Source organism: Stegostoma tigrinum, chromosome 23, assembly GCF_030684315.1.
Source record: "Stegostoma tigrinum isolate sSteTig4 chromosome 23, sSteTig4.hap1, whole genome shotgun sequence".
Taxonomy (NCBI): domain Eukaryota; kingdom Metazoa; phylum Chordata; class Chondrichthyes; order Orectolobiformes; family Stegostomatidae; genus Stegostoma; species Stegostoma tigrinum.
In genome coordinates, this window is record NC_081376.1 from 27,483,214 (window position 1) to 27,506,270 (window position 23,057).

Below are 23,057 nucleotides of genomic sequence, written 5' to 3' on the forward strand. Positions count from 1 at the left end.
AAGAGTGTGTGTACGGAGAGAGAGAGAGAGAGAAAGAGTGAGTGTGCGGAAGAGAGAGAAAGATTGTGTGCAGAAGTAAGAGTGAGAGAGAGTGTGTGTGGATGTGAGAGAGTGTGTCTGTGCAGAAGAGAGAGAGAGAGAGAATGGGTTTGTGGAAGAGAGAGAGAATGTGTACGGAAAAGAGAGAGCGTGTGTGCAGGAGAGAGTGAATGTGTGCGGACGAAAGAGGAAGAGACAGTGTGCGTGCGGAAGGGAGAGAGAGAAAGAGTGTGTGCGGTAGAGGGAGAGAGTGAGTGTGTGTAAGTGGAAGACAAAGGGAGCATGTGTGTGTGCGGAAGAGAGAAAGGGAGGGAGACTATGTGTGCTGAAGAGAGAGAGAGTGTGTGCGCGGGAGAGAGGAAAATGTCTATGTATGCGGAAGAGAGGGAGTGTGTGTGTGTGGAAGAGAGAGAGAGAGTGTTTGCGCAAGAAAGAGAGAGTGTGAGAGCAAGAGGGAGAGAAAATGTGTGTGTGTGGGAGAGAGAGAAAGAGTGTGTGTTTGGAAGAGATCGAGTGTGTGCTGCAAGAGAGAGAAAGAGCAAGTGTGTGTGCAGAAGAGAGAGAGTGTGTGTGTGCAGGAGAGAGAGTGTGTGCGCGAAGAAAGAGAGTGAGTGTGAGCGGAAGAGAGAGAGAGAGAAAGAGTGTGCATGCGTGAAAGAGAGCGACAGTGTCCGTGCAGAAGAGAGAGAGAGTGTGTGTGCAAAAGAGAGAGAGAGAGTGTGTATGCGTGGACAAAAGAGAGAGAAAGAGTTTGTGTGTGTGTGTGTGAAAGAGAGAGAGAAAGAGTGTGTGTGCAGAAGTAAGAGTGAGAGAGAGTGTGTGTGCGGAAGAGAGAGAGTGTGTGTTCAGATGAAAGAGCGAGTGTGTGTGCTGAAGAGAGAGAGAGAGAGAAAGAGTGCGTGTGCGTGAAAGAGAGAGAAAGTTTCCGTGCGGAAGAGAGAGAGAGAAAGTGTGTGTGTGCGAACAAAAGAGAGAGAAAGAGTGTGTGTGCAGAAGAGAGAAAGAGAAGGAGTACGTGTGCAGAAGAGGGAGAGAGAAAGAGTGTGTGTGCGGAAGAGAATGAGAGCGAATATTTGTGCCAAAGAGAGAGAGAAAGAATATTTGTGCGGAAGAGAGTGAATGTGTGTGCGCAAGAGAGAGAATATGTGTTTGCAGAAGAGAGAGAGAGAATGTATACGGAAGAGAGAGTGTGTGTGCGGGAGAGAGAGAGTGTGCGTGTGGACGAAAGAGACAGAGAGTGTGCGTGCAGAAGGGAGCAAGAGAAAGAGTGTGCATGTGGAAGGGAGAGAGAGAAAGAGTGTGTTTGCGGAAGAGTGAGAGAAAAAAAGAGTGTGGGTGTGGAACAGAGAAAGAGTGTGTGTGCGGAAGAAAGCGAGAGTGTGTGTCAGAAGAGAGAGGGAGGCTGAGTGAGATGAAAAGAGAGAGTATGTGTGCGGGAGAGAGAGACAGAGAAAGTGTGTGTGCAGAAGGGAGAGAGAGAGTGTGTGTGAGGAAGACAGAGAAACTGTATGTGTGTGTGGAAGAGTGAGAGAGATAGAGTGTGTGTGCGGAGGAGAGTGAGTGTGTGCAGAGGAGAGAAAGAGAATGTGTGTGTGGAAGAGAGAAAGAGAGTTTGTGCGGAATAGAGAAAGGAGAATGAGGGTGTGTGCAGAAGAGAGAGACAGAGAAAGCGTGTGTGTGTGTGGGAGAGAGTGTGTGTGCGGAAGAGAGAAAGTGTGCGTGTGTGCGAGTATGCGTGCGAGTGTGCATTTGGGAGAGTGTGTGTGTGCTGGGGGGAAATGGTGGGGGAAAAGAGAGAGAATGTGTGTGTGTAGGGGGGAAGATGGTGGGGGAAGAGTGCGTATATGTGACAGAGTTTGTGCATGTTTGTGGAGATGCGGAAGAAAGAGAGTCTGTGTGTGTGAGAGTGTGTGTGTTGTGTGTGTGTGTGTGTGTGTGGTGGGAAGATGGAGTGTATGTGTATGCGGGGGGCAGGGAAGTGGGGAGAGAGTAAGTGTGTAGGTGGGGTAGAGAGAGTGTGGGTGATGTGGGAAGAGAGTGTTTGTTGGGGTGTGGTGGGGGAAGAGTGTGTGTGTGTGTGTGTGTGTGTGTGTGTGTGTGTGTGTGTGTGTGTGTGTGGAAAAGAGAGAGTCTGTGTGTGTGTCAGGTGGTTGGGAAGTGACGAAGTGTGTGTGGGGGACAGAGAGAGAGAGGGTGTGTGTGGGCGAAAGAGAGAGAGAGTATGTGTGTGGGGAAGAGAGAGAAGGTGTGTGTGTGTTTGTGTGTGTGAAAGAGAGAGAGTGTATGTGGCGGGGGGTGTGTTGGGAACAAGAGAGTGCATGTGCGGAAGAGAGCGAGAGTGTGTGTCTATGTGTGTACATGTGTCTGTGTGTATGTGTGGGTGTGTGGGGTTTGGGAAGAGAGAGTGTGTATGGAAGAGAGAGAAAGAGTGTGTATGTGTGCGTGGGAAGATAGAGAGTCTGTGTGTCGGGGGGACGAGAGAGAGAGAGACAGAGTGTGTGTGTGTGGAAGATAAAGAGTTATGTATGTTTGTGTGCGTGGAAGAAAGAGTGTGTGTGTGTGTGTATGTGTGTGTGTGTGTGTGTGTGTGTGTGATTGTAAGAGAGAGATTGTATGTGGGGGTGGTGTTGGGAAGAGAGAGAGAGTATGTGTGTGGGGAGGGGGTGAAGAATGTGTGTTTGTGCATGTGTGTGGGAAAGAGAGAAAGTGTGTGTGTGTCGGGTGGGGAAGACTGTGTGTGTGAGGTTTGGGAAGAGGGAGTGTGTCTGTGGGAGAGACAGAGTGTATATGCGTGTGGGAAGATAGAAAGTCTGTGTGTGGGGGGAAGAGAGACAGTGTGTGTGTGGGGAAGAGTGCTTGTGTTTGTGTGCGAAAGAAAGTGTATGTGTGTGGGGGGGGGTTGATGGAAGAGAGAGTATGTGTTGGGGGGCATTGGGAAGAGGGAGTGTGCACGTATGCGGGGGGCAGGGAAGTGGGGAGAGAGTGAGTGTGTGGGTGGGGTAGAGAGAGTGTGGGTGATGGGGGAAGAGAGTGTGTGTTTGTTGGGGTGTGGTGGGGGAAGAGTGTGTGTATGTGTGTCAGAGAGAGAGTCTGTGTGTGTGTGTTCGTGTTTCTGTGTTGAGAAGAGAGAGTCTATGTGTGTGTGTGTATGTGTGAAAGAGAGAGTGTGTGTGTGGGAGTGAGAGTGAGAGAGTGTGTGTGAGTTTGTGTGGGAAAGAGACAAAGTGTGTGTGTGTCTGTGTGTGTCGGGTGGTTGGGAAGTGACAAAGTGTGTGTGGGGAAGAGAGAGAGAGAGGGTGTGTGTGTGTGTTTGTGTGTGTGTGTGGGGGGTGTTGGGAAGAGAGACTGTGTGTGTGTGGGTGGGTGAAGAATGTTTATGTGTATGTGTGTGTGGAAAAGAGAAAGTGTGTTTGAAGGGGCTGAAGAGAGTGTGTGGGGAGGGATTTGGGAAGAGAGTGTATGTGGGGGGATTTGGGAAAAGAGAGGGTGTGTGGGGAAGGGAGAAAGAGAGAATGTCCGTGTGTGGGGGGGTGTTGGGAAGCGAGAGAGAGTGTATGTGTGTGGGAAGTTAGAGAGTCTGTGTGTGTAGGGTGGGAGAGTGTGTGTGTGTGTTTGTGTGTGTGTGGAAGATAAAGAGTCTGTGTATGTTTGTGTGTGGAAGAAAGAGTATGTGTGTGTAGGGAAGAGAGAGACAGTGTGTGTATGGGGGGAAGAGACAGAGAGAGAGAGAAAAAGAGAGTGTGTGTGTGGTCTGTGTGTGGACGAAGCGTGTGGGAGGGGGTGTGGGGGTGAAAGTCAGTGTGTGGGTGCGTGTGTTTGTGTGTTTGTGTGTGTGTGTGTGTGTGTGTGTGTGTGTATCTATCCTGTGCTGGAGTCACCTGTGGTGCAACAAGAACCCAAGGTCCCAGTTGAGGCCATCCTCGTGGGTATTGAACTTAGCTATCAGGCTCTGCTTGGCAACTCTGTTTTATGGTGTATCCCGAAGGCCACCTTTGAGGATTTTTACCCAAAGATCCGAAACGGATTGTCCTTGACTGTTGAAGTGTTCCCACTGGGAGGGGACATCCATGTCTGGCGACTTTCGCACCGTGTCCCTTCATCTGCTGTACCAGTGTCTGCATAGTTTCGCCAACAGACAGTTGCCAAGCAAAGGCCTGTAGCCCTAGTTCGGTGCCCATGAGGGCGGCCTCAATCAGAACCTTGGGTTCATGTCACACACACACTCATTCACATGCTCACACACATACATGCATACATACACACACGGTCTTGCACACGCGCACACTCTCTACCCAGCACATACTTTCTCTCGCCCACCCCCACACGCAGACGTACCCACACCCCACACGCGCACACACACTCTCTCTCTTCCCCACACATACTGTTTCTCTTCCCCACACACACACATGCGCACACACACACACACACAGACACAGACACACATGCAGACACCCACACACACACATACACACACTCTCTCTCTTCCCAAACCAGCCCCCACACTCTCTGTCTTCCACCAGTGACCCCCCCCACACACAAACACACTTTCTCTCTTTCTCAAACACAAACACACAGACATACACAAAAACACTCCTCCCCCCCGCAACACACACACACCGTCTCTCTTTCTCTCTCCCACACTCACACACACATACAAACACACACAAACACACACACTCTCTCTCTCCCCCCCCACACACACACACATGTGCGTGCGTGCTCTCTTCCCCATCACCCTCCCTCCAATACACACACACACACACACACGCACACTCTCTTCCACCCCCACACCCCCTCCCACACACTTCGTCTACACACACTCTTTTTTTTCTCTCTCTTCCCTACACACACACACTGTCTTTCTTCCACACACACAAACATACACAGACTCTTTATCTTCCACACACACACACACACACACACACACACACACAAACACACACACGCTCTCTCTCTCTCTCTCTTCCACACACACACTCTCTTTCCCCAAACCCCCCACACACACTGTCTTACCCCCTGATACACACACTTTCTCTCTTTCCCACACACACACGCAGACACACACATACACACATATACACAAACATTCTTCACCCCACCCACCCAACACACACTCGCTGTCTCTTCCCAACACACACACAAACACACACAAACATATGGGGTGAATTTGTATTAGCATATACATTTTATTTTGTTCAGAAAGCACACAATTTATAGACAGTCATTTGGCTTTTTCTAAATTCCTACTTTAGAAATAAAAGCAGTTTGACTCCAAACCAAAACACAGAGTTGAAACAAGGCCTTGCACCTAATATGCATTGTCTGACCTAAAACGTCACCTCTTCCTTGCACTGATAAAACCTTCAGTTCTCTCAGAACAGTGACTTCAAAGGGATTCGGGGATTTACATATACGTATTAATCAATTAAAACCTTCCAACTGATTCAAGATTGAACAGCATCTTATGTTTGTTTAGAACATCCTCATCAATGGCATGACCCTTTGGTCTTTTACTTATAAACTGTGTCTGATATGACCTCTCTCACTCACACCTGGAGAAGGACTAAGAATCCGAAAGCTTGTGTTTTCAAATAAATCTGTCGGGCTGTGACCTGGTGTCGTGTGATTTCTGACCTTGTCCACCCCAATCCAACACCAGCACCTCCGCATCTTTGCCAATTTAAAACACTCCTTGGTCTTCGTCCAGGCTTTTGCTCATATTCCAGAATGTCTCCTTGTTCATTGAGACATACTTTTGTTTTATAATGCTTTTGTCACGTATCTTGGGGTGTTTAACTATGTCAAAGCAGCCTTATAAATCCCAGTTGTTGTGGCGGTAGTGTGTTTGTGGGTTGTGACTTAAGCTTGACTATTTGTGTTTAGTCATTAAATCTGTTTTGGATATGTGTATCTGTCCTGTGGGCAGTGTTGTTGGCTGTGATCTCCAGTGCAATCTCACCCCAGAAGCATTACTTCAGCTTCTCTGGCTGTATTTGCCAAAGGATAGGTGAAATTGTTGCTACTTTAGAGCTCCTCTACCTGGGCCTCCAGTGCCATGCCCAAGAACTTGGATTCCATGACCCTTGGTCCCTGAGGTACCATGCACGTCTTTCTGAGCCACAGCATAACACAGCCTCAATGCATGTGGTAAGTGGAGACTTCATTTACAGATCCAGGCAATGGTTCCCAATCAGCTGTTTAGTGTTGAATTTTGTTCTGACCTGCTGAGGAGGAGCGAATTGCTTCCCCTCTCTTCAACCTCCTCGGTTTGTGCAACAAAGATTGATTGTTCCCCTTAATGAGCAGTTATGCCTTACTGCAGTAAAATGCAGATAACTCATTCACCAGAAATAAATAAGGAGCCTAAAACAAGATTTTCTTGAGTGAAAGGAAGTGCAATTTTATTACTTTCTAACTGTGAGAAAAATAATAAAAATGTCATGTCCAAGACAGACACAAGGCAGAAGCTTTCCAGGTCAAGACCCAAATGGGGCTGTGGCAAGATATCTAGGAGAATCACATGAGAAAACAAGTGAGACATTTCTCAACATTGAGAATACAGGCCGCCAAATCCGAATAAGGTCTGTATGTTGGAAGGGATTCTCACTAGTGTGTGACGAGAGGCCAATTAACAAGAATTATTGCCCATTATCAGCCTCATTATTACTTAGTTTCATCTCATCACTATGCAGTCTTCTATTCTGCATTCACCAGATAGAAATTAGATGTTGAGAGTTCCTGACGTGAACAACAGAGTGGGTTCCTGGCCACTCTAGCTCATTGCTTGGTACTCCCAATATCCACTTTGGGCACTGGGTGCCAATATCTCAGGACATGCACCATGGGCAGCACCCACCCATGCCCAAACATGCTCATACCCAACACATGCCAGCCTTTCCACATCTTCATGGCCTGCCTCCAATCCACTTCCCGTATGTTTGAGCACTGCCAAACCACATTTTGGAGCACACTGGCACCTTTCATTGTATAGCTGCTGCCAGGTCACTTTGCATGCAGGGACTGGCCCCCAGCTCACAGACTGGACCAAGCTGCATGTTAGAGCTGCTGGCTTGTTCTCTTAGCACTCACTCACTTACTGCTCCCAGTGTCCCAATGTTGCTTTTTGGTGTTTTGCTTCCTCAGCCACGTTTTAAAGGGTCATGGTGCTTCTGTCTTGCCTTGCCCGGTTTAACACAGAAACATGGCCCAGGATGGACATGTCGTCTAAGGAATGCAAGGGGGAGTTGAAATGGTTCGCGACGGGGGGCTGCAGATGTTTATTGCGAACTGAGTGTTGGTGTTCTGCAAAGCGGCCCCCAAGCCTCCGCTTGGTTTCCCCAGTGTAGAGGAGGCCACAACGTGTATAGCAGATGCAGTATACTACATTGGCAGATGTGCAGGTGAACATCTGCTTGATGTGGAATGTCATCTTGGGACCTGGGATGGGGGTGAGGGAGGAGGTGTCGGGGCAGGTGTCGCACTTCCTGTGGTTGCAGGGGAAAGTGCCAGGTGTGGTGGGGTTTGAGGGGAGTGTGGAGCAGACAAGGGAGTCCCGGAGAGAGTGGTCTCTCCAGAAGGCAGACAAGGGTGGGGATGGAAAAATGTCTTGGGTGGTGGGGTCAGTTTGTAGATGGCGGAAGTGTCGGAGAATGATGTGTTGTATCCGGAGGTTGGTGGAGTAGTATGTAAGGACGAGGGAGATTCTCTTTTGGCGGCTATTGCAGGGAAGGGGTGTGGGGATGAGTTGCGGGAAATGAGGGAGACACGGTTGAGGGCGTTCTCGACCACTGCGGGGGGGGAATGTTGCGGTCCTTGAAGAACGAGGACATCTGGGATGTACGGGAGTGGAATGCCTTATCCTGGGAGCAGATGTGGCGGAGGTGAAGGAATTGGGAATAGGGGATGGAATTTTTGCAGGAGGGTGGGTGGGAGGAGGTGTATTCTAGGTAGCCGTGGGAGCCGGTGGGCTTGAAACGGATATCGGTTTCTAGGTGATTGCCTGAGATGGAGACAGAGAGGTCCAGGAAGGTGAGGGATGTGTTGGAGATGGTCCAGGTGAACTTGAGGTTGAGTGGAAGGTGTTGCAGAGGAAATGACCTCTGAATCAGATCTAAAGGTGATGCCCACTGAGATGCCAGTGTTTGAGCTGGTGAGGTAGCTTGACCAGCACTTCTGTGTTCGCTTCCTCAGAATTGGAGGAGGGTATGTCTTGCAGAGTGGTCTCTCAACAGCAGGGGTGTCTTACTGCTGCCTGCAGAAGACAGTAGAGAAAAGGTTGTGACCCTGGGTGTAAACATTGTGGCATATTAACATTAAATGGACAACTGGAGAGAATTGCAGAATCATGAATATTGCCAAGATCCCTTCCTTTGTAAAGGTTGAAAAGATGGAAATTTGACCCCATACTCCCTGTCCCAGCCCCCTCAGCACTATTGGCAACTGTTTTCTCCAGCAGTGAGTCAAAGGGAGGGATTCAGTGAGATGAAAGTCGGTGGTACAGTAGTTTGGGTGGGTGCAGATGGGAAGAGATGGTGAAGTGTCCTGAGTGAGTGAGTAAGCAGTGCTGAAGGCTTGCAGGGTTGGTATGGGGTTTGAGAATGATTGTGGTGGGCAGGAGAGAATGAGGGATGGTGCTGCGGGCAGTAGCGAGAATGGGTAGAGCATGAGCCTTTGTGGGAGGTGGGTGCAGTAGCACAGGTAGAGGGAACGTGAGATAGCAGAGAGAAGATTTACTTTGGTGGAACAGAGAAGAGCATTAGCCCAGGGGTGTGGTCCTCTTCTGGACTACGAAGATGGCTTTGACATGAGTGGGACCCTTGGACCAGGCTCGAAGGATCAATATATAGGAAAACCCACAATGCCTCGGGGACAGCAATCCTCTGTGAAACTCAATGGAAATGACAGTTTGCCAAAATATGGCCAGATTCATCTCACAGCCTTTTGGGTTCGATAAACTGCTAGTTCGGCTAAAACATATGCCCCTGCCCTGTCACTAGATGCGTTTTCAGCAGGAGGAGTTGGAACATGTTAAAATAAGGCAGCTGATTAGCCAAGCATCTTCGTTCCCACCCTGAACTGACCGCACCAGAATACATTAGGTGGACATATATCCTAGTCAACTGCCTGCTGAACACACTTATACAAATATGTAAAGGTTGCTCAGGAACTTTAGAAGCCTATTGACCAGGGTAACATGCTACCAATACCGTGATAAAGCTGGCAAGGCAGGCGCATAAAAATAGGCAGGCTAATTTTTGTTGTCTTGACGAGAAAGAGTAGCAAGGTATATTAGTCTTGTTGGAACATATAACCTTTGCAAAGATAAATGGTGAAAAGTGCATTGTAAAACAGTAATATTTTCCCACAGCTGTTTTAAAATCTGTCATAATATTGAATATTATTGTTTCAGGCAATTCCATATCACAATCAAGTTGCTTGATAGCCAGAGAAGGAGTTTGTTTGACCACAGTCTGCTTGACTCCAGCATCAAACATTGGTGACAGCAGCTCTATTAACAGTGTAAGATGATACTGATATTTACTGGAAAAATGTATCTACTGAATGCAGATCACCTCTTGCTGTTAATTTATTTATGACCATTTACCTTTCCAGGAATGCCAAAAGCCATTAAAAAAAATCAGCACTGGCATGAAATTGAAAACAAAATAATTTAATGGGTTAAGTTGAAAGGTTTGCCCTGAAATGTTAGCCTATGTTTCTCCTTTGTCTGCTAACCAAGCTGCCATACTTTCTCAGCATTTCCAATATTTTGTTTCACATTCGTCGCATCTTCACAGGTGCTTCAGGGAAGGTTCCAATCTCTGGCCAGCAGCTTGCAGTGGCTGGGACTTCCATCCTTGGGTCTTTGATCTTGGGGAACAATGCTGCTCTCTGATTATTTGGCAGACCTTCCCAAAAAGAGGCAGCATAGAGTTATGGCCAACTCCCCTGGCAATGCCCAAGGCTGCCCTTGCATCTATCAAATGCTCTCCAACTTCTATGTTCTCACCAAGGCTGCCATTTCACTTACTATGCTAACCGAAAGTGTCACTCAAAACAAACAAGGATGGACAGACTTGCACAGAAAGAGCACTTTATCATTCTGTGAAAGATTTTGAAACACCATACATAATGAATTACTTTGCAGTTTATTTATATGTGCATTTAGATAATTAACTGTCTACTCCTCATTCTAATGCGTCAATGCTCCATGTATGCTGTAGACCCCCTCTTTTTGCCTGGATATGACAGCAGTCATTCTGTCCAGAAAGAGTCAGTTTCTGGTGCTGATTCTGTGCCACCCTTTCCAAAACATTGATGACTTAACTGCTTTGAATAAAGAGTAAAGTGAGTTGAATAAAGGATGTCTCTGTGTTCGAGCACCCTCTCTGTTACATATGTTACATTACAGTCTGTTTCTCCTCTCAAAGCAGATCGGCCTACAACTTTGAGAGCCCTCTTTTGCTCTTTATTGGGCAGTTAACTCATCCCCATGCCAAATGAGTGGGCATCCCTGTGAAAATCCAGCAGAGGGTCTGTCTCCCCTGAGGATGGGTTCAGGACCCAGAAACTCTCTCTTGCTGGCTCAGCTTGAAAATCCAGCCCATAGCAAGGGCATACCAGAACTTAGGGCCCATAGCTAAAGGCCCAGTAGCCAATGACAGAATTACTAAAACCAGGAATGGTCAAGAGATCAGATTTGGTTGAACACTGATGTAATTGCAAAGGTTCATGCAACGCAGAAGAGGCCCTTTGGCCCGTTGAGTCTGTAGTGACATTATTGCCAATAAAAGTGCTCTAACTGCAATTTCCTGCACTTGTTCCGTATCCTTGAATGTTATGACATTTGTAGTACTCATCCATCTTTTAAAGGCTGTAAGTTTTCCAGCCTCCACTACCTTCCTTGGCAGTGGACTCCAGATTCCCACAAATGAGCGAAAACATGTTTTTCCCCAATACCCTCTGAATCTCCTGCCCCATACCCTAAAACTATGCTCTCTTGTGATTGACCCCTCAACCAAGGGGAATAGCTGTTCTGTATTCACTCTGTCTGTACCCCTCATAATCTTATGCACCTCAGTCATACCAGGTTGGTTTTTATGGTTGAATAAGACGAAATAAATCAGAAGCATTAAGACTATGTTGAATTTGCAAATGAGGATGGGAATTTGAGAATGAAGTTGTTGCTACACTGGAGGTAAGTGGAAAGCAATGAGCAAGGTCTACTGGGTTAACAGGATCGACTGTGAATGAAGACATGGGCAACAGAGATGTGAATGGCCTCAGGTTTGTGGAGGGTAAGACATGGGGAATGGCTTCGGGTGCCATGGAATATTGAAGTCATGAGGTAACAAAGATTTGAAGAAGCATTTCCACAGCAGATGAGCTGAGATGAGGGTGGAGGTGTATAACACTAAGGAGATGGCAGGCAGTTTTAGCAATGTATGATCAGAACTTATGATCTCAGTGTTGAAAAGGACACCTCGATGATAAATAGTCTGGTTCAGTCACAGACAGTTTCCAGGGAAGGTGATGAGTTGATAGTTAGGGATTAGGATTTATGGCAGGGACTGAGACAATTAGTTTCAGTTTTCAAATATTTAGCTGCGGGTAATTACTGCTCACCCAGCACTCACTGTCAGATGACCAATCTAACAATTTAGAGACAGCAGGAGAATCAAGAGAGACGATGACCATCGAGAGAGAGCTGGCTATCATCAGTGCCTGTGGGGTTACTGATTGTGGCCCTTTTGAATGACGTTGCAAAAGAGTAGCTGGTAGATGAGAAATAACTGGAAGATAAGGATGGGTCTTTGGGAGATATTTAAAAATGTAGGTGAGGGAGCAGGGTGAGAAGCCATTATTGTTAATTTCCACGCTGCGACTGAAGAGATAGGATGGAACTAGTCAAGTGCAGCTGAATATCATTAGAGAGACTTTGTAGGATTATAGTCCGGTGAACTGTGACAAAGGATGCAGAAAATCACAAAGGAATTAGGAGAGATAGTGCACCTTTATTGCAGTTATGAAGCATGCGATTTAAGGCACTGATAAGAATCCTTTCAGTTCTGTGGCTGAGGCAAAACATTGATCGAAATGATTCAAGCATGTAGTTCATAAACGATAACCATGGATTTTCAGGATTACAGCATGTACAAGAACTTTGGAAAGGAAAGGGAGGTTTCTGGGACCAGATTTTTTTTCCATCATTCACAGGATTGTGGTCTTCACTGGCTAGGCCAGCATGCATTGCCCATTCCTATTTGTGAGTCAACCATAATGCTGTGGGTCCAGAGTCACAAATGGACCAAAACAGAAGATGCTGGAAAAGCTCTGGCAGCATCTGTGAAGAAAAAGTCAGAGTTAACGTTTTCGAAACAGGGTCACCTCTGAGGAAAAATGTTAACCATGACTTTTTCCCTTCACAGATGCTGCCAGATCTGTTGAGCTTTTCAAGCAACTTCTGTTTTTGTTCCTGCTTTACAGCATCTGCAATTCTTGTGGTTTTCACATGTCGACCAAACCAGGTAAAGGCAGCAGATATTAGCAAACCAGATAACAATCACCGATGGCTTCATGGTGGTCTTAATTTCAGATTTTCCTCCTTATTTTTGTAAATTCCATCACGTGCCGTAGTGGGATTTGAACCTGGATCCTGAGAGTATTGTCTGGGTCGCTGGATTAGTAGTCTTTATGGATTTGACTCATATTCACTGGTATATTGTCAGGCCCTGAATGACACGGGCAATGGCAAGACGCTCGGAGAAATTGGGTGAAATGTTGAGCAAGGATCTTTTTTTTCACACTGAAACCAAAAAATTGTACTTTTCAACCAAGCCCCAGATGTTGAGACAAGATTCTTGCCAGTGAGAGACAAGAAGCCAGTTCATTGAGATTATTGATCATTATCCCCTTCACTACTATCTAATCTCACATCAGTAATAAGCAGGCTGCCATTCTCCCAACTGCTGGATAAAAAGTAGATGCCGTAGTTTCTGGCTATGAAAGTCAGTGTGGTATTTGGTGACTCCAGCTTGATCACTGTGAGCAGCACCATGGCTTCAAGGGCTGGGGTTGGGAGGGGATTAGTGGTCGCAGTGTCCTACTGGATCTGGCATTTATACTTGAAATGCATGGGGTGGGAGTGGGGTGGCACGCAGGAGGAAGTGGAAGACCTGGCCAGCTCTGGATTGTTCTGAGTGGAGACTTCTTGGGAGTTCCTCTTGTGCCTGAACTCCAAATAGCGCTACCCTATCTCCTGATCAGGACGGGGTATCTGGAGAGAGATCAAAGTCCTCACCAATAAGCTCCAATGGCTAGTGTGATGGAATGCAGATCAGCCAACCTATCCAGCAAACTCTGACACTGCTGGACCTGGTTTTCCATGACAACCGTCAACCTATCCGGGGAGGCAAGCAGGGCTCCAACCACACCGGTACAATCTTTCAGCATCTGTGTCAAGTTGCCCAATGTCCCCTGCTGACTGCTGCTATGTCTCTGTGCACTTTAATGAAGCCCCTGATTGCTGACACATTCCTGTTTGGACCAAGTGTGCAACAGTCAATTAAGTGTTGTGCTGGTGCCTGGGATGCTGGGATATCCCAGCAGTAGCAAGTATCTCTAACTATGTTGAATAGGAGAATGGGACAGGCATGGGAGGAGAGAAACGCCATAAGGGCATGGTACCTTGTTAATAAGGCAGATTTGGACCTATCGCAGGAGAAAACCTACTGGGCCTCCCAGAGAGAAACCCTTAATGAAGCTCAGCAAACCATTTTGCCAATTTCTGGTAAAATCCAACCCGTTGTGCTTATATTTTACCTTCTTCTAAATGATATACGATCAGCCCAATAACCTCCCTTTCTCCATTCCGTTCCATTTTCACACATTCCCAACAGCTCCGAATGGATTATGTGCGATACATAAAAAATTTCCTGGATTTGTGATCTGCCTGTACATAGTGTAGGGGCATATTTAAGCTGATGCCAAAACCTTTTGGAATTTTCAGAGGAAAACATTGTATCATATTTTGATGAAGAAAAATAGCATGTACGACTTTAAGTGGTGTGTATTGTAATCTTGAACACTTTCAAAGTAGAGTTAGTTGCTGAGTGTATGTAATTTCTGTATTCTTTCCCGGCCTCCTGCTTCCTCTGCAAGCAAATCAGTTCAAAGCATAAAGGACTTTTCAGTGCTGATGATGCAGATGATGGAAGTGATATTAGTTTTGGCAGAAGCACCATGTATACCCATGTAATTCTAAAGTTGAATTGTAAATAGTCTTGCTTGTTGTACAAATCCATTGCAGCTTCACATTTGGTAAATGGCAGACACCAACACCGAGAGTTAGATCTTGATAATCTGAAACTATTTTTTCTAAAAAAGAGCTTTGCTCCAGGGCTGATTTTAATGAGCCTGACTCTAATGAGTTGTCCCTGCAACTAGCTTGAGGCTTGAACATACGAGACAGGGGCCCTGCTGAATTTTTGATATGATTTGTGTTGTTTTATTAGAAAACTGATAGTACTGAGTGCAAAGGATTTTTATAAATGTTTTATTAACCCAGTTTGTATTTTATCTTGTCAGGAGCAGAACCTGTGAGCAAGTATTTACATGAATGTTAATGGGAAATCAGCAAATGCTGTAATGATGTTGAAAGCTTTGACAGGCTAAATATATACTGATAGGTCCTTTAAAGCAGCACAGGGACCTGAAAGCAGTGTGGTATTCCTATTTTGTAACACTCAGTCGAGACACCTCCCTAATATTCCAGTCTCATCATCTGGTCCAGTATAATGGGGTTTGTGGTTTCATTTAAGAAATGGGAGACTGGATGGTAAATTTTTGTTTTCTCAACCAACATAGATTCCATGATTTGGATTTGGTTAAAAGATTAGTACGTGATTGACATTGGTGGCGAAATCGCACGTCATCAATTCTGCTTGGCATTAGCAATATGAATCATAAGATAAGAACAAAAACTGAGAAATACAGAGCGATATATTTTGCATAGTTGTAAGGAAAGCAAGGGTTTCTATTTCAAGGTGGTGAGATAAGTTAAGCTCGAACAGATACAGTGGGAAACAATTATCTAAATAAAGCCACTGATGAAGTGTCATGTTTCAGAAGAAGTCATGGAATATAAACATTATACAGTTTATCAAAGTAATAGTCACTTTTAAGATGTTCTTCAAACTATGAATTATTGCTTAAGCAAAAGATTTAAAATAACTAGACGGATGAAATATCCATATTATAAAGCCCTGCCTATATTTATAGTAGGGTAATATTTGTCTGATCACCGCACTGTTCATGTGGAAAATCAGGCCCAGTTTTTGACAAAGTGAGGGCCACTTGACTAAAAATTCAAGACTCTCTCAAAGTAAGCAACCATCCTTCAATAAGCTTTATACACACAGAAAATAAATGATCTGGTTGTCGTCATTTTGTTTCTTGCTGAGGTTTTCTCTATGTATGTTATCTGCTGCACATCCTAAACGACAGCAGTAATCACGCCTTGATAATTACTCTGCAGTTTGCAAAGCTATCAGGTTTTCGTTTAAATAAAGGCCTGTATAAGTGAAACTTAATTCTTTTGGCTAAGTGCAAGTTTGATGAATGTTGGAGGGTTTTTCTCCATGGAACCCTGGCTTGGGGTTTCTCACCTTTTCTAACCAAACTCACTGATGAACTATCTACACCACATGTATGGTTATTACTTATTCTCTTTACTACAAACAATTCATTTGACTGTCTATCCCGTTTGTATATATCCTTCTCCAGGCATCCATTATCTCCTTCGCTCCCCACCCACCCACCTCCAAAATCTACAACATAAATGCCACTCATTAGCAATCACTCAATGAGTGATCAGTCTGTGGGATGGGAAGAGACACCTGGTAAAAACAAGGGCAGAATTGTTCAAGAGCCTCAGCAGATCTGGCAGCATCTGTGGGGTGAACGCAGAGTTAACGTTTTGAAATAGATCTTACGGGGAGATGGCAAGAGAAGGGAAGTGGAGAGGTGGAGAAGAAGTCTGCAGAGGGATATATATGAAAGAGGTAGACAAACAGAGGGATTGTTAATGGTAAGCCAAGACAGAAGAGAAGCTGATTAAGCGTGGAAGAAAATGGGTAGGGTTTTGCTGTGCTGAAAGCAACCCATGTCGTGTGATAATAAGACTGAGAGTGGGTGAGAATGGGTTGGCTTTGCTGAAGCAACTCGTCTTATGGCTGGACTAGGTGGATTTAAAAAAAATGGAGGGATGAAATCAAGCTCTAAAGTTATTGTACTAATTGTGGAGTCCGAGAGGTTGCATGGTCTGCAAGCGAAAGTTGAGATGCTATTCTTCGACCAGCTTGTACCTCATGAGATTAGGGCATGAATACTCAGCTGATTAAAGATTTCATATTTCAGAATAAATACCACATTCTTACATTGATCTGAACATTTTGAGAAATTTCACTCCCAGAATGAAACAATGAGCCAGCCCCACCTTGATCATCCCATTACATCTGTTACATATCCCACAAGGAGAAACTAGTAAAATTTTCAATTGACTCATACTGGATTGGCTCATTTTGTATAACTCAGAATAGAGTTCCAGTTCAACATCTGTTCTCATTTCCAGTAATACTGTACTTCTACTGTTAATTTTCTCTCTGGGGTGTCAGCTATGGCTGAGTTAGTTTATACCGTTGACTCCAAATTACAGTGTTTCAGGTTCAAGTCCCACTTTAAGGCTATTGCACAAAAACCTAAGCTAACCCTCCATTGCTGCACAAAATAAATGCTGCAGTGTTGGGGAGGCTGTCTTGTAGCTGATAATGTGGAATTGAGGTTCCATCTGACCCTTAAGTGTGGATCTAAAAGATGCCATACCATTCATTCAGAGAAAAATAGGGGAGTTATCCCTAGTGTTCTTACCATATTTATCCCTCAACTCAGCACCATAGAACAGGTCATCTGGTCATTGTTACATTGTTGTTTGTGGAGCTTGCTGTGTGAAATCGCCTGCCATACTTCTCACATTACAAACACTTAACAACTCTTTAAAAGTACTTAACTGAACGTAAAGCACTTTGGAATGTCCAGTGTCAAGAAATGCGTTGTATGAGTTCACCATTGATGCAATTCACAGATGTGACATGATCGCAATCATGCATTGATGGATGGTGTCCTTCCTGTGGTGGAACTTGGTTTCTGTAGAGACTGTATAGTGGCATCTGCTGTCAATATACGCGTGCACAGGTAGACTGTGGTGGGTGAGGGCCACATAGGTCGCTTTCACTGTGGTCTCCTATCAACTGTTGCAGATCTAGTTGAGTAACTCTGCCCTCTGCAGTGGTGCCTCCCTTGGAAGTTCCCTGAACAAAGTTCTTGCTGTGCACTTATGCTTTTAGAAACGGTGTTAAACATGGAGGAATTATGGTGCTATTTCTCCTTTAGGCAGTTACTCTTTCTCTTCGAGCTGATGCTGTTTCTCCTTGTGTTTCATCAATTCACATCATTTCCTCTTCCCATCTACATTTCATTTTCTGTCTATTCTGTTCAAGCTGTAATTGAAACCTTTTTTTTCCACTGAAATCCGTTCCTGTTTTTTTTCAGCTTCATGCTGATGTTAATTCGGTCTGGCTGGTAATCCCATTAATTCAATTTTTGCCTCTTTTGATCTAGTCACTTTGGGTAGCATTGTTTGTTTGATGTTCACTTTTAAGAATGAAATGTTTTATATTGCCTCTATCAACAATGTAACTCAGTATCCTTTGTCATGACTAGCTCCTGTTTTAATTTAAATTCTGTTATAAAGATCTTCTGGGATTTTTTTTTCTGGAGTCAGTTCTGTATAAACAGGATAGGACTCTCACACCCACTCCTACACGTAAGTATTTGCATTAGTGTAACAACAGTACAAACCAAAGTGTACATTTTGAGTTAAATTTTCACAGTACCACAATAGTGATAGTTGGAGGTCAGGGCTGGGGGAATTATACAGGATTATGATAGTGATCCAGATGGGATGGCTCCCAAAGTTTTCTTGCTGCTGGTGAGTTTACTCAGGGAGGAGTTGGGAAATCGGTCCACTGCATGCTTAAGAGAAAGAGGAAGCCGATTATGCTGGTTAAGCTCTCGGTTAATGGTAATTTTATGTCCTCTGTGTCTTTCTTCCCGTTATGCAGTCGAGTGAGGGCATCTCTTCATTCAGATCCCTAACCGACCTCAGGAGTGTCCTTCTGTGCCAGCGTGATTGCCAGGGGTTTAGAGCTGCCAGCCTTTTGATTAGTCAGCCTCACTCTAGTCTAGCCCATTCTGCAGGAAATTCTTCCCCAGGTTTTTTTTGTAGGTGCATCTAATGTTGTGAAGATTGTTGATAAGTTTGATCTAGATTTTTAAGATGCTTTATAATGGATAAATGTGTAAAACGGCATTTTGATCAGAATCACTTATTTTCAAATTTCTCCTGCTTGCATCGCATCTTTATGCTTTTTCAACCATCTCTTTCTAAGAAACCAACTGATTTCAAACTGTGGCACAACAGTTAGGTCTCTTACATTGGCTATTATTTTCATACTGATGAAAATTTACTGTAGGATGCAAGTTTTTTCTTCATGATCAAAATTGCCGATGAATGAGTAAAGGTACTGTGATTTCTGCATTGTCTTCTCTGAATAACAGTTATTTGATGAAGGTTCTTGTTACAATTATTATTTGGAAAGATAAGTTCTAAAATATATGGCTTTACGTTACATTTGTATTTGAATAATGTATGTTGGGGGATGTAGCTTTAGTTTCACTTTTGAGTTTTGAGAGTCGTAGTGGATTGGCTGGCAAATTTCTTTCTGTGCATTTAAATGTTGTTTTAAAAATACTTGAGGTACATCATTGTGTCCCAGAAATAGGAGCAGTAAAGAGAGTGAAATATGAACAGTTGTCCAGCAATAAGTTGTCCTCTGACAAAGGGAGATAGTCACTGAGATTTTCTGCTAGAAAGGAAACTATTCAGAAAGTCAGGGAGTTTAAAGGTTTCTTTTATCAAGTGTAGTGAGTCATTCAGAGAAAAAGCTTGTGCCAACTGCAGTGTTGTTGAGTAATCTTTTAAACTGTCAGGACAGAAGAAGGGACTCCAGAGTGGACAGAAGAAGGGACTCCAGAGTGTACAGAAGAAGGGACTCCAGAGTTGGCTTAAATCCGTAAGAGAAAAACTCCAGAAACAGAAAGTTGTGGATAAGGAGTTTAAAGAATCCATGTTAGGAAATCAACGAATTGCGTTAGCAGTTTGCGTAAGGATCTCAACTCAACTAAAGAAATATCATTGACTGACTGCAACAGTTTACTGTAAGTAAGCCAATTGCAAATTTAATGACTAAAGAACCTTAAAGTGACAACAGAGTGGCCCTTCACTGAGATTTGATTATTTGTTAGGTTGTTAAGGGAAAAAAAACCTGAATATTTATTTCTTGTATTTGTTATGAGATTGTTAAACTAATGCCTCTATAATGTAACATAGTTTCTTTTTCTTTTGCTTGTAAAAACTTTTATTACTTAGGCCCATGATAATATGTTCAGTGATTGACCTTCATGATGGACAAATTGTAACAACAAAACTTATGGTTTGTCAACACAGATCTGGGATCTGAATTGTCTGGTACTGCTAATAGCTGGCATTATAAAAGTTGATTGGAGAGAAATAATATATTTGTGGATCATTGTGAAGTTGATGTGTTTAATTAATCGTTATTTTTCAAACTAATTACTTATTTAATATACAAGATATGGTTTGGATTTCTGGGAATCTGGAAATTCAGAGCATTCGTGCTGTCAGTTCGGATTCTGCTGTGGTGTCTCCAGTGGTAAAAAGTCTAGGCCCGAAACGTCAGCTTTTGTGCTCCTGAGATGCTGCTTGGCCTGCTGTGTTCATCCAGCCTCACATTTTATTATCTTGGAATTCTCCAGCATCTGCAGTTCCCATTATCTCTAACGTAGTCTGGCCTTTCTTTGATCTTTAACTGCCCTAGGCCTCTTGTCAAGCAGGCTTCGTAACAGATCAAATGCCTCTCTTCATTTCACTTTGAATTAATGACACAATTCTAAAATGCAGTTTTATAAACCTCATAATCTTAGCCGTGTCCTAGGTGCTGCCTGAAATTGCAGTTCTGCATATTGCTGTGCTAAACCAATGTTGTACACTTGTTTGCAGGACCCAAGTGAAAATTGTGTAAAATGTGCGCACGTTGTGCTGGGCAAACTTCACCTTGTGCCAACTTGAAAAGCCAGACGGCACAGATTCAAAGCGACTGGCAAAAGAATCAGAGACAGCATAGAGAAAAATGTTTTGTGCAATGTGTGGTTAGGTTGTGGTCGGCTTGCCTGACAGGGTAATGGGCATGGGTTCAACAGAAGCCTTCAAGAGGAAGGTAAATAAACAGCTGAAGTAGAGAGGAAAAGAAAGCAAGGATCTGGAGAAAGAGCGGTGGAATTAGGCTAACAGGGTTGCAGATTCAGAGGGATGAACAACATCCTGTTGGAGCTGGTTTTATTCTGTTGTTCCATGAGATCAGGTGTTTTCATGCAAATGCCTACACAAGCTAACAAACCATTACTTGATCGTTAATGGCTGTCGCAATTTCCATTTAGTATATCAATCATTTATTCCCTAGAACCCTTTCTTTTCATACGTGAATACAGTTTACTTTAAAAAAAGGCTCATACTTCCAATCATTTACTGTGGCAAAATGGTCAAAGCATCCTGAAATACTTTACGAATTGGTCAGATCTGTGGCTGATATTTTGTTTTTCTTTTCATTCCTTAGATCTTCTTTGACAAAATCATTATACACTTATATTACCCTTGTGTTCCACTAATGGGTAGTTCCTCATTAAAAAAGCTCTCTGAATCAATATTCAAGGTTGCTTTAAAAATACTACGAACATCATTGAGATGGAATCAAAGCTACCAGATCTGACTGAAGAGAATTACAATGATTCACATCAATAGAGAGGATAGACTTGTTCTGGTGTGATCCTTTATAGGCTCAATATTATTGGTGTAATTGGGAAGCTAAGAAACAATGGCAACATTTCAAAGCAATTTTTTAGTGAAGTGTTATGTTGCTGTGTCTCGACTCCAAGCAAGTCTCCTGATTTGATTGGGTTCCAGATGAGATACCCGGACTGGCTCCTTTTCTTTATTCCTTTATTCACCCTTCATCACCACGACTCCAAACACCACCCCCCCACTCTACCATCCCGCCTCCCTGACACCCCCATAGGCACTGCCAGTTGTTTTCAACAACATTAATGATAAAATGGATCCCTTCCCTTGTGTTTAGTTCACTCCCAAACCCAAATGAGCATATGTTTTAAAAGGGGCCAATTTAATCAGGTTTCTTAAATTACTGTAATGAGTGAGTTTATTAATTACCGCACCTGAGAAGAAATAGTGATACAACACACAGAGACACAGAATAAATTAAAAAGTGAGATTAAAAAATGAATGCTGAAGAAAACCTTTACATGGACGAGACATAATGGCTATTAAAGGGCTTTTACCCATCTGTCAATTAGCATACGTATGATTTGTGATCCGTGTAACATTGTTCTGTGAGCAGTATAGATCCACTGCCTTTGATAATTGATGAGAGGCAAGTAGATGGAGGCCTGTACACAGAATTCTGGGCATTGTTAAACCTCCCTCATTCTTTGCAGATATGACTGAACATTATCTGCTCCCTGACTTGACCAGTGCCTTGCATCTTCTGGTGCTCGTGTCGGCCAGTGCTCGTCATCTTTGTGCTTAGATCGTGATGACCTACCACTGAGGTAGACCCTGCCGAGGCAATGTTACTGTTCTGGTAGTGTTTGTATTACATAATTGTTTTCATCATTATTATGAGAAGTAGGGTTAAGGGATTCAACAGTAATGAGTATGCTACGTCCTGAAGACGTCCCAGTGTTCCTCAATGCCACGAGCGCCTATTTTCCCTGTATGAAAGTGATTCCAAGTTTTGCTGTAAGAGACTTTTTTTAGTGGCTGCCTCTTTAAGCCTCTTGGCATTCATGCCGTGGACTTTATTCCTGGGTTATCTGGTGACATATTTCAATGCACTGATTTGAAATGATAAACTGGTGGTCAGCCCAGCAGTCAATGTCACACATGGCTTTTAAAACATTCTTGTTCTGTCTCCTGATGGTATGGTCAATTCGATCCAAATGCGTAGAAAGGTGCTGAATCCAAGATATCTTGTGAATACTAAGATGGAATACTGTGCTGGTGCTCGGCACAGAACTTCAGCAATTCCCAATTTTCTTCTGGCTACCGCTTCCCAGGCCTGGTGATTTTAGCCCTGACATCATCAGGGTTAGTTACTGATGAGAATTGTTTCCCTGCTGATGTAGTGGGGGTTTTTAAAACTGCTGGATGATGATTAAAGCATTGGGAAGAATAATCAGCTCGCTGATGAGATAACTTGTGACAGCAACGTCCACACCAGCATTTCCTTTCTTCTACTTTGCTTTTAATCAACCTGTTGAGAGATGTAATAACACACCCCTGGAGCAGGTGGGACTTGAACTTGGCCTTCTAATCCAGGGTAGAGAGAGTAGCTCTGCTTCACAATGGGCCGCATTCCTTTCTTCTAAGAAGACAATGAAGATGAATTGCATGTTTGTGCATCTTTTGAACGTGTTCCAAAGATTTGTAAATCACTAGCTAGGCCACCAACATTGCCTTTGTCTAATTATCCTTGTGAAGGTGATGACAAGTTATCCTCCTAATCTGTTGCAGTCCTTGTCATATAGGTACATAACAGTCTTGATTGAGATTCAGTTCTTAGATTTTGTCCCAGCAGCACTGAGAAGACAGTGATGTAATTTCCAGTCAGGATAGGTATCTGTTTTGCAGGGGACATTGCACACGATTGTGTTCCCACGCGTCTGCTCCTCTTTGTTCTTCCAGCTGGTAAAAGTTGTAGGGTTGGAAGGTGCTGTTGAAGGAGCCTCAATGAGTTACCACAGTGCAC

General features: G+C 44.0%; 1 protein-coding gene across 28 annotated transcripts in view; it reads left to right on the forward strand.

Annotated features, from left to right (window-relative positions):
* The window catches only part of rbfox1 (RNA binding fox-1 homolog 1), a 2,011,452-nt gene that overhangs the window by 1,683,083 nt on the left and 305,312 nt on the right, over window positions 1-23,057 (forward strand). Inside the window, exon 3 of one of the 28 annotated variants that reach the window (XM_059654027.1) lies at window positions 9,449-9,558. The exons of the other annotated variants lie outside the window; for them this stretch is intronic. The gene's annotated coding sequence lies outside the window, so the exon portion shown is untranslated. The remainder of the gene's footprint in view (window positions 1-9,448; window positions 9,559-23,057) is intronic. 28 annotated transcript variants of the gene reach the window in all.